We start from the raw sequence: 18,540 nt of genomic DNA on the forward strand, positions 1-18,540 counted from the left end.
AGCTGCAACCAGATAAACTGTGGTGCAGTGTGGTGAAGAGAGTGATGGAAACATCATTAAGGGACCAGAGAACAGCAAAGAATAACTTAACTGTATCTTTGGAAGGGGTTCCAAGATAAAATAATACCTGTGTCTGATGTTTAAGGAGGGGGAAAGGGATTCCTGACAAATCAAATACACAAGATTAGTTTTGCTTCTTGCCAAAATACCAGTACAAGGATAATAAAGGATTTTTTTTTTTTTTATAATTTTGAGGCCACACCCATAGCTTATGGATGTTCCTGGACCAGGGACTGAATCTGAGCCAGGGAGCAAACTCACACCTCCGCGGCACCCCAGGCTGCTGCAGTCAGATTCTTAATCCACTGCGCTGCCGCAACAGGAACGCCTAATAAAGGATTTTAAAAGGTACAAAACCGCAAGAACAGAGAACTGGAGATGCAGCAGCGCTTTGGAGGATTGGAAAATACACAGGTTAGGGACTGGAGAGGACTAACATGCATTCCTCCAGTGGAGGAGGAACAAGCGTTTCTCTGCAGAAGCGCATAAAGCATCAGGACTTGGAGGCACCATGTTCCAAGATCAGAGTGCAGGGAGGCCCTAAAAATTGGAAAATGAGTTGAAAGCCCATATAGAGGCCATTTAGAAACATAGGTTTTTCTCCTCCATCTGATACACCTGGGCCACCAGCTCTCCTTTACCCCTGCAAGAAACGGGAGCTACAGTGGAGATTTGCACAGTTTAGGACAGGAGTGAAACCATTTAGCCAACAAGAAGGTGAAGCAAAAGTCTGCTTTCCTTATTTAGATCTCATGGAGCTGGCATCCGTATTTATACTCCTTAAGGAGGAGAGTGGAAAAAGCCCAAGAGAAACTGACATGCCCAAGAGAAAAGGCTTTCTGATGCTGACCCTAGAAATCTTACAAGAAGACCAACTTGTTGGCAAGCCTTGCTTTTATGCAAAAAAAAAAAAAAAAAAAAAAAAAAAAGTTCAGTCCGCTTTTAATGCCTTATTCTTAAATATTAATGGGTAATGTCATATAGAAAAGATAGAAATCCAAACAAACGAACAGAGAAATAGAGATGATAGAGAATGCAGAAAAGCATGTCACAAAGTGACAACTGATATTCTCAGAGAGATAGGAGAAAATGTTTAAAACAGAACCATGATGCTATTGTAACATAGTAGCCTTCAGAAAATAAGAAAGATGTCTTGGAAATTAAAAAGTGGTAGCACTTGATGGCCTAGAAGTTAAAGGATCTGGCATTGTCACTGCTGTGGTTTGGATCACTGTTGTGGTGCAGGTTTGATCCCTGGCCCAGGACTCCCACATGCTGTGGACATGGCCAAAAAAAAGAGGGGTAGGGTAGCAGAAATAAGTTTTTATGGAAGAGATTGGACATTAGAAAACTCTCCCAAAAGACAGAAAATTGAAAATAGAAGAAAGAAGGTAAGTCTTAGCTGGCTAATAAGAATTTCAGAAAGAGAAAAATGAAAGGCCAGGAAGTGACCCCAAAAGAAATTTAAGAAAATTTCATTAAACTAAAGAACAGATGTTTGATACAACAAACGGAAACACACACACACAACTGAGGCATATCCACTTGAAATTTTAGAACCCTGTGGGTAAAGAGAACGGGCCGAAAACTTCAAACCTGAGGGATGTGGGAAACAGGTTTTATAAAATGTATTCTAAGTCCTAATGGCATTGGGCTTCCCCACAGCAGCCTTGGATCTTAAAGGGAAAATGACACAAGGAAAATTATTTCTGACCTAGAATTTTATACGCAGCCAAGCTGTTAATCAGATGTGAGGGTAGACTAAAAATGCTATTAAACTTGTAAACCTGAGAATTCCCTTGTGGTACAATGGGTGAAGGATTCATCTGAGTTATGTACATGTATGTGTATGCTGAATACTACAAAACACTAGTGAGAGAAATCAAAGATTTGAATAAAAGGAGAAATATACCGAGTTCATGAATTGGAAAACTCAACTCAATCATAATAAAGTTGGCAATTCTCTCCAAACTGATTTAGCACAGTTCTGATCAAAATCCCAATAGGACTTTTTATAGCTGACTTTTATAACTGATTTGATTTATAGACGTGTTGATTCTAAAATTTATATGGGAGGAGTTCCCGTCGTAGCGCAGTGGTTAACGAATCCAACTGGGAACCATGAGGTTGCGGGTTTCGATCCCTACCCTTGCTCAGTGGGTTAAGGATCCAGCGTTGCCATGAGCTGTGGTGTAGGTTGCAGACGCGGCTAGGATCCCACGTTGCTGTGGCTCTGGCATAGGCCGGTGGCTGGTGGCTACGGCTCCAATTGGATCCCTAGCCTGGGAATCTCCATATGCCGCGGGAGCAGCCCTAGAAGAGGCAAAAAGACAAAAATAAATAAATAAATAAATAAAATAAAATTTATATGGGAAGGCAAAAGAACTAAAATACTTAAAACAGTTTTTTAGAAGAATAAAGATAGAGGAATCATACTATGCAATTTTAAGATTTGTCACAAAACTACAATAATCAGGATAGTATGATATTAGCAAAAGGCCAAACACGTAAATCCACAGAATGAGGTGTTCAGAAATTGACCCAGGAGTTCCTGCTGTGGCATGATGGGTTAAGAATCTGGCTGCAGCAGCTCAGGTCACTGCAGAGGTGCGGGTTTGATCCCCCGCCCAATGCAGTGGGTTCAAGAAATCAATTATAATGGAAAAAATAAAAATCATTAAAAAGAAAAATTTAGCATTGCCACAGCTGTGCCTTGGGTTCAGTCCTTGGCCCCAGAACTTCCATGTGACACGGGTACAGCCATAAAAAGAAAGAAAAAAAAAAGTTTAAACACAAAGAGTGCAAGGCCAGACAGAGGTTAGGGGTTAAAATGATTTTCTAGAACTAGTTTCATTTGAAACTCTTTGGATTGTGCTGTAGGAATATAGAGGTATAAGAATGGATCTCCTCTATAATTACTGCTCACTTTCCAGGCAGAGAACAGCCCTTATGTATCCTCCAGAATTGCCTAATAACTGAACCATCAATGTTCTCTGCCTCCATCAAAAAAAACTGCTAAAAGCACTGGATCCCAGAGAGAAGAGTGCGCTATTTCTAGGGTAGGTGTGTGAAGCCCACGAGCTTCAGAGCAGAGCAGAGGAAGCCAGAAATTTCATTTACTTAGAAGTTGCTTTACCTCTCCAAACCACTGTGTTCCCATGATTTTATTTATCCTGTCAAGTATCAGTCTTACTTAAGCCATGTTTGTATGCCTACAAAACATGTCACTGTCACTGTGGGTTTTTGTGTATGTGTCTGTTTTGTCTTTTTTTTTTTTTTTTTTAGGGCCGTACCCCCAGACATACAGAGGTTCCCAGGCTAGGGGTTGAATTGGAGCTGGATATTCCCAGGCTAGGGGTTGAGTAGGAGCTGCAGCTGCCAACCTACACCACAGCTCACAGCAGCACGAGATCCTTAACCCACTGAGCAAAGCCAGGGACTGAACCCTGTCCTCATGGATACTAGTCAGATTCGTTACCACTGAGCCACGACGGGAAATCCCAACATTCTCATTTTCTTAGGAGACTTTCCAGTTGCCAGGGTTCTGAATGAAATTGTCAAATCTTGGAGTTCCCATCATGGCACAGTGGTTAACAAATCCGACTAGGAACGGTGAAGTTGCGGGTTCGATCCCTGGCCTTGCTTAGTGGGTTGAGGATCCGGCATTGCCGTGAGCTGTGGTGTAGGTCGCAGACTCAGCTCAGATCCCGCGTTGCTGTGGCTCTGGCGTAGGCCGGCGGCTCCAGCTCCTATTAGACCCCTAGCCTGGGAACCTCCATATGCCATGGGTGCGGCCCTAAAAAGACAAAATACAAAAAAACAAAAAGAAAAGAAAAAAGAAATTGTCAAGTCTTTTCTTGACAATGTTCCAATGACATTATAGTGGGTTTCCTGCTTCCCCCATGAAAAGAAATTAACTAATATTGGGTAATTTTCATTATTTCTTCCTTCTAGATAGTTCTGTTTTAAAGACTGTTAACCAGCCTTTTATTTTGCAGTGCTGGTATGACTTGAATAATCCTTTCCATAAAGAGCAAGGACATCTATCGAGCCCTAGGAGGAAAATCTCACACTTAAATAGGTTTTGTGCTATAGCCAGAGGGGAAAGGGCTGAACTTGACTGTGAGTCATCCTGACCTCAGCCCCTCTGCCATCGTGTTTACGTAAGAGCCCCTGCCCAGAGAGAGAAAACCCTGACATAATATCGGAAACAAATTCATGTGTTCTAAGTCTGGTTTGAGTTAATCCATAGAACCCCCAACATGTATGTAAGGCCAATTTCACAACAATACATAATAGCTATTATTGTTACTCTCCACTCTTAATACTAAAATGCAGTGTTTTTTTCCTATCCCATAATTACTGAGAAGTGTAAAAAGTCAGCTGCACATCTCTCTGGTAAGAATCAGCTTCTGACTGCTCTTAAGATTAAACAGCAATGGAGTTCCCGTCATGGCACAGTGGTTAACGAATCCGACTAGGAACCATGAGGTTGTGGGTTCGATCCCTGCCCTTGCTCAGTGGGTTGAGGATCTGGCGTTGCTGTGAGCTGTGGTGTGGGTCGCAGACACGGCTTGGGTCCTGCGTGGCTGTGGCTCTGGTGTAGGCCGGTGGTTGCAGCTCCAATTTGACCCCTAGCCTGGGAACCTCTATATGCCACGGGAGTGGCTCAAGAAAAGGCAAAAAGACAAAAAAAAAAAAAAAAAAAAAAAGATTAAACAGCAATACATGGAGTTCTCATTGTGGCTCAGCAGGTTAAGAACGTGACATAGTGTCTGTGAGGATGTGGGTTCGATCCCTGGCCTTGCTCAGTGGGTTGAGGATCTGGCGTTGCCCACAAGCTGCACTGTAGGTTGCAGATGCAGCTCAGATCCTGTGTTGCTGTGCATGTGGTGTAGGCCAGTAGCTGCAGCTCCAGTTCAACCCCTAGCCTGGGTACTTCCATATGCCATAGGTGTGGCCTCCAAAAAAGCAAAAAAAAAAAAAAAATTATAGCTATGATACTTTTATTTACTTATATCTATTTTTATATTTTGTTTTATATTTACTACTTACACTTATACATTGGAATTATAAATTATATCTCACATACAAATATATAGAAATAAAATCCCTCTGAGTTTTTCACTGTATCTTTTAATCTTTGGTGAGTTTTATAGGAGTATACGTACCTTCACCAAAAGCAGCTGATAATAAAAACAGCAGAAAGAAAAAATATTCCCTCCCCAGACCCTCAAATCCAAGCTCTATTTATAATTTCTGTTCTCAGATAGAGGCAAAAACTTTACCCTTTTGTTTTTCATCACCAAATCTAATTACCTCTCTTAAAACTGTTTGCTTATTTTATCTTTCCATATATATTTTTGATGAACCACTTCAAAGTAAGTTGCGGACATGCTAGGTTATCACCTCTAAACACTTCAGTGACAGTTTCCTCAAAACAGAAGCAGTCTCCTCCATAACCACAGTACAGACCTCAAAATCAGGAAGTTCACATTGATACGGCCTTCAAGGCTAAATCACAGACCTTACTCAAATTTCAGATGTCCCACTGACATCCTTTTCAGCAAAAGGAAACAATCCAGATCGCGTGATACAGTTTAGTTAACATGCCTCTTTGTTACCTTTCGGTGGAAAACAGGCCCTCATCTTTCTTTGACCTTCATGACCTTGACATTTTTGAAGAGGATAGGCCACGTCATTTTGGAGACTCTCCTTCCGTTTGGCTTTCCCTGATGTTTTCTCGACTCAAATTCAGTTTATGCTTCTTTGGCTGGAACATCACAGAAATGATGCTGTGTTTTTCTCAATGTGTCCTATTAGGGATGCACAGAATGTCCATTTGTCTCATTACCTGTGATGCTAACGCTGACCATTTGGTGAAGGTCTTATCGCCACTGTATCTCTCTACGGTGAAGTTATTGTTTGTCCCCCTTTGTAATTAACGTGTGTGTTTTGTGAGCATGCCTTTCGAGACTAGGCAGATATTTTGTTTCTCATCAAATTTTCATCCATTAATTTTCTCATCCGTTGATGATTGCTGCTTGAACCAGGCACTACCACTGTGGTTGCCAAATGGTGATTTGGTCCAGGTCTGTCATTCCTTCTCCAGGTCTTGCTGGTATTCTAAGCTAAGGAAGTGCGCTCCTTCTCCTTTTGTTCATTGGTTTTTTATTAGTATGGCTTCGTGGATTTCTATCTTATTTAATGGGTGTGGTCCATTCCCACTCTTAGTTATTTTAATGTTCATATTGTTCCAGATTTAGCCAGTGGGAACCCCTTCAAGCTAGTTCCCTTATCCTTTTGACATGCCTCAGTCATTTTTTGAGTACATCATTATTTTGTGGCACAGAAAGTAAATCCAATTGCTTTCGTCGCTGACTTTCTGGATTGGGACAAATACTGGAGCAGATCTGGGGGCCCTGCTGTTGACTTAGGACAACCTGTTAATACTGCTAATAAAAGAAACATTCAGATCTACTTCCGTTTACCCAACTCACCAGTCACCCTCTCAAATGGCTGTCCAGAGTGCCCTGAACATTGGAGCTCACCAGCTTCTCTCTAAATACGCTCTCACCCTTGGAGTTCCCATCATGGCTCAGTGGTAACAAACCCGACTAGTTTCCAAGAGGACACGGGTTCAGTCCCTGGCTTTGCTCAGTGGGTAAAGGATCCAGCATTGCCAGGAGCTGTGGTATAGGTTGCAGAGGCGGCTCGGATCCAATGTTGCTATGGCTGTGGTATAGACTGGCCGCTGCAGCTCTGATTCAACCCCTGGCCCAGGAACGTCCATAGGCTGCAGGTGAAGCCCTAAAAAGACAAATATAAATAAATAAATAGAGTAAATATGCCCTCACACTTCTGCTCCCACCCATGGGGTTGTGCTTACTTTTGATAGGAAGTATTTCAGCAGATTTTCAGTATTTCCTTCTGGTTTAACTACCTTGGCTCCGATCCTCCAACACGTGGCAGTTGCACTCAGAACGTCCCAGAATGTCACTGATAGTGGAGGAAAATCTACAAAGATCTGAGGTAATATAGCCACCACATAGGTTGAATATTTTTCTTCACATAACAAAGATTTGTATTGTGAACAAAGCCTAAGTAACCATCCATTATTAAGTCTCCTTGAAGATTTGGTCTGAGGGAGATAAAGGGCCTAAAAGAATATAACGATGGTAATTTTTTATTAGTATATTAACACTTATCTCCTGATCTTTCTATACTTCATTGTCACCTTTAAATCGCTCCAGATTTTTCTTGATCATTTGGCTGGAATTATTATTTCTAGTGACCACACGAGGGTGTCTGTGAGCTTGGAACAAGATAACTTCTAACAACTAAGGACTGTGGCCATTTCACTATATTTGGAGGTTATCATTAAAAAGTGTAGTCAGGGAGTTCCCATGGTGACTCAGAAGGTTAAGACCCCAACATAGTGTCTGTCTGTGAACACGCACGTTTGATCCCTGGCCTCGCTCAGTGGGTTAAGGATCCAGGATTGCCACAAGCTATAGCGTAGGTCACAGGGGCAGCTTTGATCCGACATTGCCTTGGCTGTGGTGTAGGTCGGCAGCGGCAGCTCCAATTGGACCCCTAGCCCGGGAACCTCCATATACCATGGATGAGGTCGTAAAAAGAAAAAAAAAAAAAAAGTGTCATCAGATGAGCCCAAAGACTCAAATCAATGTTCTTTCCATTAGAAGACCTTTTGACTTATCAAATGAAAGGCTTTTATGAAAAGGATTCAAAACTTTTAGTGAGGTCATGGAATACAGAGAAATCTCCTCCAGTCAAGAACTGAGAGATCCATATCATCTTCTGGGTTCCACCGCTAATGAGTGGCTTTGGGCAGTCCTGTCATCTCTCTGGGCCTTAATTTCTTTATCTATAAAAAAGAGATAGACCTGGAAACTGATCCTTTAGGCCATTCCACAGAAGGCAACAGTGAAGACAGGATCTCACGTTAGGACAGACGTCAAAGAACGTCTCCATCCTAGCGATTCGAGACCTTTCCACTCGGCCGTCTTGTCCAGCTCTGGTGATTCTTTTTTTATGAACGGCTTAGAATGTGCTGGCTGCTTTCAGTAACCTTCTCTCCCGTGTCATCACAACCCCCCTTTCAGGTTATGGTTTATTGCTCTCGTTCTGATGTTGGGTTGAGTAAGCTGCCCAAGGTCCCTCTTCTAACAGTGACCAAAGCTGAGATTTCAGCCTCAATTGCTCTGATTCGGATATGCACGTTTTTATTCCTCTTCACCACATAGCTTCTCTAGGGCCCAAACTCTTTCAATGGAGACGATCTCTGCACAGCAGAGTTTAGATCAAATGCTTTGGGTGCTGGGTTGCAGAGGGCAGGGTGCGTGGGGCAGGGGACACAGGCCTGGAGAGTCTGCGGTGAACAGGAATTAATGCCCCAATGGGGAAGGCAGTCTCTACTTAGCTGTTGCCACGGGGAAATGCAGACTCATTTTCTAGATACTCAAAATCCAGATTTTCAAATGAAATCTCATTCATTTGGAATTTTGGCAGGAAAATTAGCTGGGGGTAGGGGAGGAGGTGGGGGTGGCATCAAGCAATGAAGCTCCATTTCCTTCCAAGCTTTTCCAAGTAACTTGCCTGGGTTGGTGAATTTGCATTACTTGTTCCACGAGTTCTCTCAAGTTCTCCTGATGCATTAGGCATTGAAAACAGGGATTGGCGGAGTTCCCGTCGTGGCTCAGTGGTTAACGAATCCGACTAGGAACCATGAGGTTGCGGATTTGATCCCTGGCCTCGCTTAGTGGGTTAAGGACCCGGCATTGCAGTGAGTAGGTCACAGATGCAGCTCGGATCCCGCGTTGCTGTGGCTCTGGTGTAGGCCGGCGGCTGCAGCTCCGATTCAACCCCTAGCCTGGGAACCTCCATGTGTTGTGAGTGCGGCCCTAGAAAAGGCAAAAAGATTAAAAAAAAAAAAATTTAAAAAAAAACAGGTATTGGCAAATGACACCACCTGTTTTTGTATGGCCTACGAGCTAAGAATAGTTTTTACTTTTTTTGTTTGTTTGTTTTTGGCCACACCCCAGCATTCAGAAGTTCCCGGGCCAGGGATCCGAACCCGTGCCACAGCTGTAACCAGAGCCATAGAAGCGACACCCCTCAGATCGTTAACCTGCTGAACCACTGGGGAACTCCAGTTTTTACATTTTTAATGGTTAAAAAAAAAAAACAAATGAAGAACTATATTTCATGACACATGAAAATTATGTGAAAGTCAAATTTCCGTGCCCATACAGTTTTATTGGAAGACAGCCCTGTTCATTCTTCCATGTATTATCTGTGGCTGCTTTTGCACTTCAAGTGCAGAATTAGGTAGCTACAACCTGGACATATAGCTCAGGAAGCCTAAAATATGAACCATCTGGCTCTTTACAGAAAATATTTGCCAGTCTCTGGTTTAGACTACAAGAGCCAAAAAGAGACGGTCTCACTCTGCTTTCTGCCCTGTGACATACCTACCCTGAGATAAATTTTTAAAAATAGAACCTGCTTAAATCCCAGGAGAAAATAAAGGGAGAAAAACAAACATCTCAAAATATTATCCAGATATAAAAAGGTAAAAATTATATTTCCTTCCCTAAGTTATATGCATGTCCTCTAAGAAATCTCAGAGACTATCAAATATGTATTTTCAGTTTTGTATGAGGTTGAAGTCACAAGAAGGAGCAGCGTAACTGTCTGAATTGTTGGGAAAAAAAAAAACAAATCTTATCTGGCCCAGAGTGTTTTTGACTGTTTATGCGTCTTATGAGTGACCAAGCAAAATTCTCCAGCCATAAGAAGAATGAAAAGAATGAAGCTCGAACCCTGTCCACACAGCTCTTAAACATGCATTTCCAGGACCCCTGTTTTCCCTCATGATGTCCCCTCTGGATGGACTGCCCCCCACCCACTTCTGAGTGGATGGCTCCAGCCCATCCACCCCTAGCAGAATTTGTCCCTCCCTCTGTGGCACCCCTGTGCCCTGGTCACACAGTGATCTCTTTCTTTGATGTGTGTCAGAAGGGCAGACTCGCCAAGAGCACAGTTCAAGTCCCACTCAGGCAGACTCGCCAAGAGCACAGTTCAAGTCCCACTCAGGCGTCGCCTTGGGAGTCTGACACCCAATTAGGGCTCGATACATTCTTGATGCCGCAGTGAATCCGTACGTGAACGTATAATTAATTTGGTCATTTACAGCTTTCAGGAGGACCCTCAGAGGGATGATAAAAGCTGCAGACTTCTTTGGGGTTTTCTAGAAGGCTGAATCTTTTGTTTCTGTGGGTCACTATTCACTGGCTGACTGTTGCCTAGGTTGGCAAAGATCTAATCTCCCGTCCCCTTGTTTTTCCGACTCTTGTCGTGGCTGCAGAATGAACACCTGTGAACCAGGTAGCCAGAGCAGACTTTGATTTCCAGTTGTATCCCGTGATCTTAGGCGAGTCACTTAACCCTTCTGAAGCCGCGTTTCCCCATCTGTCAAATGCATCTAAGCATCGCAGCGACCTCACAAAACAGTGAAAACCAATGGAGGCCTATGTTCAAGTGCTCTGCAAACTGTGGAGCAGAGTTTGAAAGTGAGATTTTAGTACTTATGGTCACAACCCTGCATAATAAGTGGGAGAAGGATTATAGAGCATGGAGAACTAATTTTAAATTTCAGAAAGAGCTATGGAAATAAGTTTGGAAATTTTAGGGATCGTGTTGATTATATACAACAACCCGTTTTATTGGAGGAAGGTTGAATCATTTTGACTATAATTTACATAGATTAGAATGAACAGTCCAAGGCATGAGATTATTTCTTGACCCAACCAGTTTTGTGGCGGCATGATGTTTGTTGCAGAATGATTTTAATTTTCGTTCTAATTTGTGCAAGCAACCATGGGTGGGAGAAGGTCGCTCCTCTCAGATACAAGGCATGATGTTTGTTGCAGAATGATTTTAATTTTCGTTCTAATTTGTGCAAGCAACCATGGGTGGGAGAAGGTCGCTCCTCTCAGATACAAGGCCGAGTGCATGCATCAAGCATTCTGGTACATTCTGTATTTCCTTCAGCTCTAAAATTCTGTGGTTTGACATAAGCCTGGTTACTGGAAGTGAATTCTGTTTTGCCACTAATAGACATCATAAAATTGGAAGTGCATGTCAACAGAAAAAAAAAAAATAGCATCCCTTCTTTACAAGCAACCTTTGGAAATTATAGGATGAAAGAAAAGCAATACCCTTGTAATTAAAGGTGCCAGCCAACCGCAGCCCATTCCTGCCCCTGTTCCCTCTTTCCTGTTTCTGTGGGTAACAGCCATCAATCTCAAAAGTCCATCCCAGGGCGTGCCCGTCGTGGCGTAGTGGTTAACAAATCCGACTAGGAACCGCGAGGTTGCAGGCTCAATCCCTGGCCTTGCTCAGTGGGTTAAGGATCCGGCGTTGCCGTGAGCTGTGGTGTAGGTCGCAGATACGGCTCGGATCCCGAGTTGTTGTGGCTCTGGCGTAGGCCGGGGGCTACAGCTCCAATTAGACCCCTAGCCTGGGAACCTCCATATGCCTCAGAAGCAGCCCTAGAAAAAAAAAAGTCAAAAAGAAAAAAAAAAAAAAAAAAAAAAAAAAAAGAACTGCCTACCATAGCTGGGATCTGAGCCTCATCTTCGACCTACGCCCCAGCTCATCAAACCTGCATCCTCATGGATACTAGTCAGATTCATTTCCACTGCACCACAATGGGAACTCCCCAGGGACTGTGTTTTCCTCATACTTATTTCTCCTGGGTCCTAGTATGTATTATACTTACCAAATTATCAATAATTTTAAATTTTTTAAATTATCAATAATTAAAAAAAATTAAACCACTTAAGCCAGCAGAGTGTTCGTGGTTCAAGCTGGTGAAGACTCTCTTCCTGGTTCAGCATGTTTTCATGTTGTCCTCGTACAGCGGAAGGGTTAAGCTGTCTGGGATTTCGTTGATAAAGGCAGTAATCCCATTCCCGAGGGCTCCACTCTCAGGACCTAAGCACCTCCCAAAGACCTTACTGCCTAACACCATCACATCAGGCATTAAGATTTCAACATATGGAGTTCCTGTCATGGTTCGGGGGCAACGAATCCCACTAGTACCCATGAGGATGCCCGTCCGATCCCTGGCCTCACTCAGTGGGTGAAGGATCCGGTGTTACCGTGAGCTATGGTGTGGGTCACAGACTTGGCTCGGATCTGACATGCCTGTGGCTGTAGTATAGGCCGGCAGCTGTAGTTCCGATTTGACCCCTAGCCTGGGAACTTCCCTATGCCACAGGTGCAGCCCTAAAAAGACAAAAAAAAAAAAAAAAAAAAGATTTCAACATGTGAATTGGGAGGAACAGAAATATTCAGACTGTAGAGCAATCTAAACAGGTCTTCTGATCCATGAGCATGGATGTCCTATTTGTTTAGGTCTTTAATTTTTTTTTTTTTTTGAGAATGTTGTATAGTTTTTGGAGTGTCAGTTCTGCACTCTTTTATTCCTTTTGATGTTATGGTCATTGGAATTGTTTTCTTAACTTCCTTTTCCGATTGTTCATAGCTAATGTATGGAGATACAACTGACTTTTATCATTGAGCCCTTGTATCCTGAAATCTCATTGAACTTGTGTATTAGTTCTAATAGTGTTAATGGGTTCCTTAGGATTTTCTATATATACAAAACTATGTTATCTGCAAATAGAGGTAGGTTTACTTCTTTCTTTCCAATCTGGATGCCTTTCGTTTCAGTCTCTTACCTGACTGGCTAGACTCTCCAGTACCATGCTAAACTGGTGTGGCATGGACGTCCTTGTCCTTTTACTCATCAAAGAAAAAAGCACTCAGTCTGTCACCATTAAGTATAATGCTAGTTGTGGGTTTTTTGTAGACACCCTCTATCTGTTTGAGGAAGTTCACTTCCTGCCGAGTTAATTGAATGTTCTTAGCATGAAGGAGTGTTGAATTATGCCAGATGCCTTTTCTGCATCTTTTAAGATGACCACGTGGTTTCCTCCCCTTCATTGCTTCATCTGGTGTATTATATTAATTGAATTTCATGTGAAACCAACCTTGCATTCCTGGGATATAACCCATTTCATCACAGTGTATCATCCTTTTTAAAATATTGCTACATTTAGGTTTGCTATTATTTTGTTGAGGGTTTTTGCATCCCTATTCATAAAAGATAATCATCTGTAGCCTTCTTTTCCTCTGATGTCTTTTTCTGGTTTTGGTATCAGGATCATACGGGCATCATAGAATCAGTCGAAAAGTGGTCCTTGTGAACAATTCTAACGATTCTTACAAAGAATTGTTATTAATTCTTCTTTTGTATGTGTGGTAGGCTTCAATGATGAAGCCATCTGGGCCTGAGCTTTCTTTTGTGGATATTTTTGAAGTCACTGACTCAGTCTCTGTACTTGTTATAGGCAACCTGAGATCTTAAGGATATCAGATTATATTACCCTAGGGCTTAGGAATGTCTTACTTATTGCTTACACATTCTCTCATCAGGATTCCAAACCAAGGGAGCTGTAAACATAAGAAAACTAGGCAAAAAGGACCCAAAGTACCAGTGTAATATATACCCAAGTTATTAGTAAGTGGACCAGTACCCAGCTATCCTCGATGCGGGAGAAATAAAAACAAACAAAACTTAGGTCTTGTGACCGAAGTGGGTCTTCTTGCTTCCTTCCCTTAAACCCTCAGGCCTCCCTGCAGAAGCCCCAGCCTGACCTCCCCTCTCAGGTACAAGCACAGGCGAGGTAGAGCAGAAAGAAAAAGAACAAGACCGGCTGGATCGCCCTCAAGGAGAGAAGTCAGAAACGGGTCAGCTGGCTTCCCCAAAGCAGGAACTACCAGGGAGCCTATTACACATCTAATGCAGAATGACTGCACACTTGGAAAATAGCCCAGTGGATATCCTGGCCTTTACCAAGTCAGGCTGGCCATTCCTCCCTGCCAGATGCTAGGAAGGGAGATAGGGCAGACAAACGCTGAAGGAAGGAGCCAAACTTCCTCTCCTCCAAGGAGCAAAATCGTGGCTTATATCCAGTTCACTCTTCCGGTCCCAGACTAATGTCCTCTTTTTTTGAAAGAGTGACTCACACCTGTTTATTATGGTAAATCACGAAACGGGGGCAAGCTGGCAAAACTCATAAAAGGACCAATACTGAAACTGGAGAGACCAGCCTTTGTATCCTGTCTCCACTCGGTATTAGCCGTGTGACTGTGAGTGACTTACTGTACTTCTCCAAGCCTCAGTCTTTTCACGCTGAATGGGAATGATAACTCTGGAAAAGGGAGCTGTAAGGATGAATGAGCTAATCCATGTGTAGAGCATATGGCAAATATTAATATACACCATCCAGGCATATTTTAGCGTATGGTAAGTATTCCCACTCAGGGAGTTCCCATTGTGGCTCAGCAGGTTACGAACCTGACTGGTATCCGTGAAGACGCAGGTTCAATACCTGGCCTCACTCAGTGGGTTAAGGATCCAGCATTGCCGTGAGCTGTAGTGTAGGTCGTAGATGTGGCTGGGATCCTCTATGCTGTGGCTGTGGTGTAGGCTGGCAGCTGCAGTTCTGATTCGACCCCTAGCCTGGGAACTTAACATATGCTGCAGGTTCAGCCCTAAAAAAAAAATAAATAAATTAGCACTCAGTAACTATTTGCTGTTCTTTTTATCTTTGACGTGTCTTTTTTAAAATTTAATTTTATTGGAGTATAGTTGATTTACAATGTTGTATTAGTTTAAGGCATACAGCAAAGTGAATCAGTCATACATGTAAATATATCCATTCTTTTTTCTCATATAGGCTATTACAAACTAGTAGATTTTCCTGTGCTATACAGTAGGTTCTTATTAATCATCTGTTTTATACAGAAGTATGTATGTGTTAGTCCCAAAATATTTTGCATTGTTAATAACTTTAGGTACCTCAGAAATCACAAGACCAATCCTGATATGCAAACTAAGCCCCAGGGGAGTTCCTTGGTGACTCAGAGAGTTGAGGATCCAGGATTGTCACTGCAGCAGCTTGGGTCACTGCTGTGGCACAGGTTCAATCCCTGGCCCAGGAAGTTCCGCATGCCACAGGCGCAACCAAAAAAATTAAAATAATTAAAAAGGCTGAGCCCTAGAAGGATTAAATGATTTATCTGAGATTATATGTTCACCTCATGGCAGAAGTTGAAAAGGCAGTTCTGGAGTTCCTGTTATGGCTCAGTGGGTTACAAACCTGACTAGTATCCATGAAGATTGGGATCCGTCCCTGGCCTCACTCAGTGTGGATTAAGGATCTGGCATTGCCGTGAGCTGTGGTGTAGGTGGCAGACGCAGCTCGGATCCCACATTGTTGTGGCTGTGGCAAAGGCCGGTGGCTACAGCTCCAATTCGACTCCTAAGCCTGAGAACTTCCATATGCCGTGGATGCTGCCTTAAAAAGATGAAAGAAAGAGAGAGAGGAAGGAAAGAAGGAGAGAAAGAGAGAAAGAGAGAAGGGAAGGAAGGAAGGAAGGAAGGAAGGAAGGACGGACGGAAGAGGCACTTCTGTATTTGGGGGACTCCTCCTTAACTTAGGACGGGGGAACTGAGGAATCGGGTATCCGGAGGAATCGAGAATCAGGAGGAATGGTTCTTTCTTGCTATTTTTACAGCATGAACCTTATGATTCCTCTGCCTGACTCCCTCCCTCCCAGGAACATGAAATCTCATGCCTCTCTCCAGTCCAGCCAGGGGTGGCTGCCAGGAGATGCCATCACCCTCTCTCAATGTCATACCCTCTTTCCTCCACCTGGAATAAACTATTCAGGAGCTCCTTGGGGACCCCCTCTCTCCCGGGGCCCCTTCTCTTGCTGAGGAAGCAACAAGCTCCTTTTTCAAGGATGTGACTAAACCACATGTTCCTCCCATGGTCCTGGAGAGAACAGAGGCTGCCCAGACCCATGGCTGTGGGGACAGGGAGGAGTGTCACACAGATGCTGATCTCAGAGGCACATGAACCCTGCTGCTGCCCACCCCCTTCGCACGCCACGGGGTCCTGTAGAACAAATCATTCTCATTGCATAGTCACCATTTGACCACGGAAAACCCCAAATGACATCTCAACATCCTCTGACCCTGAGTTTTACTCCTTATAGATCATATCCTAGAAATTGTGCAATCCTTCCATAATGATGGGAGAAAGAGCCTTAGCAGCTGCCTGCAGTGGGTTTGGGGCTGATAATGGTGATCATGAGGTGTCTGCAAAATCTGCAGATGGGTAAGAATGATTTCGGGCATTTCCATAATAATCATATAATTTGATTATAGCGTAGAGCTCTATTAATTTTTTTTTTCCCCTTTTCAGCTGCACCTGCGGCGTATGGAAGTTCCAGGCGAGGGATCAAATTGGAGCTGTAGCAGCAGGCCTACACCACAGCCACAGCAACACTGGATCCGAGCCGCCTCTGCAACCTACACTGCAGCTTGAGGCAATGCCGGATTCTTAACCCACTGAGCAAGGCCAGGGGTTGAAGCCACATCTTCATGGATACTCGTCAGGTTCTTAACCTGCTGAGCCACAACAGGAGCTCCTCTAGTAAATATTATAAACATAATTATCAGCATCCATTTTAAATTTATTAGAACTAGGCCTGTGAAGGCCAAAACGTTAAGGTAGGAAAACTGAAACAGTTTTAGCTGACATCTCGTAATTCCTGTCAGTTTAAAATATAAATATTCCTCTCCTATGATCATAACACAATCTGGTTTTAAAATCAGTGCCCTATAAGTTTTGGGAAGCATCGGCCTCCGATTGTAAACTTTCTCAGAAAGCACGTCTTTATTCCTGAAGATTCTAGGCATAAATGAGGTTCTTATATTTTATGACATAGCTTGCCTTCAGCAGTTCTCTGATCTATGTGTTATTATTGCTATTATGATGGTAATTATAGTTGTATCGCGCCTGGGACCATTTTTTTCAATGTTTGTAGGTCTCTGTGCAAAGCATTTGAAAAAAAGATTATTTTACTGCCTGGAAATGGAGCTTCAAGCAAGAACTATTGTGCAGAACCTTTTATAGACATAGATGAAATTCCTTTTGCCATTTGAACAGGGTTTACATTCAGGAAAGTTCACAGTTAAGTCTTTGACATACTGTGAAAGGATCTTTTGTTCTCTAGAAAAACATACTTCCTCATCCTTTGAGTCACCTTGTTTTTATTCCCTTGTTTACTTTTAGGGGAAATAATGCCCACCCCCTAATGTCAAGGGAAGAACTGTTTCAAAACTCAAGGTTCTTTTCTGTGAGGGAAAAGGGCTTGGTTATTGGCAGAAAAAAAAGGAGAGAAATGTTTTAAACATTTCAATAATATAATCTCAAGCTTTGAAAAAAAAATTATTCCAATAGAATTTTTTACACGGCTTAAAAAAAAAACCAAAAAGGAAATCTGGAGTTCCCTGGTGGCTCAGCAGGTTACAGACCCAGCATTGTCACTGAGGTGGCTCAGGTCACTGTTGTGGCGTGAGTTTAGTCCCTGGCCCCCAAATTCCCACGTGCCTCAGACACAGCCAAAATAATAAAATAATAAAATTTTAAAAGGGCGTCTGGAGTTCCCGTCGTGGCTTCAGTGGCTAGCAAACCCAACTAGTATCCATGAGGATGTGGGTTCGATCCCTGGCCTTGCTCAGTGGGTTAAGGATCCGGTGTTGCCACGAGCTGTGGTGTAGGTGGCAGACATGACTCAGATCCCATGTTGCTGTGGCTGTGGTGTAGGCTAGCAGCTGCAACTTGGATTCCACCCCAGCCCAGGAGCCTCCATGTGCTAAATGGTTCAGCCCTAAAAAGACCAAAAAAAAAAAAAAAAAAGAGCAGAGACTGTGACTGATTCCACGTGTGATATCAAAACTGAAAGGAGGAAACATTGCTGTTTTGTCTATCACCACAGGCCCAGGGCTAGCACACAGGACTTACTGGACACCCACCATTTGTTCATCAAATGAATGAACTAAATACGGATACTTTCAGGAGGGCCATTTCAAACAGCAGTCTTTGAAACAAACACATGTGCTCGCTTTGCTTTGCTTTTTTCAATTGCATTCATCCGTAGGTATGCGTCAGTGTGTTTATATATCCTTACCTAATTTGCATAAGTGGAAGATTCCTTGAGGGTTAGGGATTATCTGCTCCAACCCTTCTTCCCTCACCTAAACCTGAGTCATCCGAAAAAAATGTATGCCAGGAGCATACATTTCCTGATCTCCATCCTAGGTTGTACCACGCTCAGGGCATCAAAGTCAGTGATTCAGGCTCAGGGACATTTCCGGGGGAGGTTTTTTTTTTGTCTGTAAGTGCTAAGCAGAGATATGCTTCTTTCTTTCTCTTTTCTTTTCTTCCTTTCTTTCTTTCTTTTTTTTTTTTTTTTTTTTTTTTTTTTTGTCTTTTGGTCTTTTGTTGTTGTTGTCGTTGCTATTTCTTGGGC

The 18,540-nt window shown here is 42.9% G+C and overlaps 1 protein-coding gene and 1 long non-coding RNA gene across 3 annotated transcripts in view; both read left to right on the top strand.

The window, feature by feature from the left end:
* The window catches only part of VWA8 (von Willebrand factor A domain containing 8), a 545,205-nt gene that overhangs the window by 288,179 nt on the left and 238,486 nt on the right, over window positions 1–18,540 (top strand). The gene's annotated exons all lie outside the window — the stretch shown is intronic.
* Window positions 7,199–11,690, top strand: LOC146398598 (uncharacterized). Its single transcript, XR_014819602.1, has 2 exons — window positions 7,199–10,976; window positions 11,068–11,690. It is a non-coding gene; the product is annotated as an uncharacterized LOC146398598 (long non-coding RNA).

Source organism: Sus scrofa, chromosome 11, assembly GCF_054392235.1.
Source record: "Sus scrofa isolate SSC_HxYL_T2T_F1_AM1 chromosome 11, Sscrofa_HxYL_maternal_Yorkshire_Landrace_v2.0, whole genome shotgun sequence".
Taxonomy (NCBI): Eukaryota; Metazoa; Chordata; class Mammalia; order Artiodactyla; family Suidae; genus Sus; species Sus scrofa.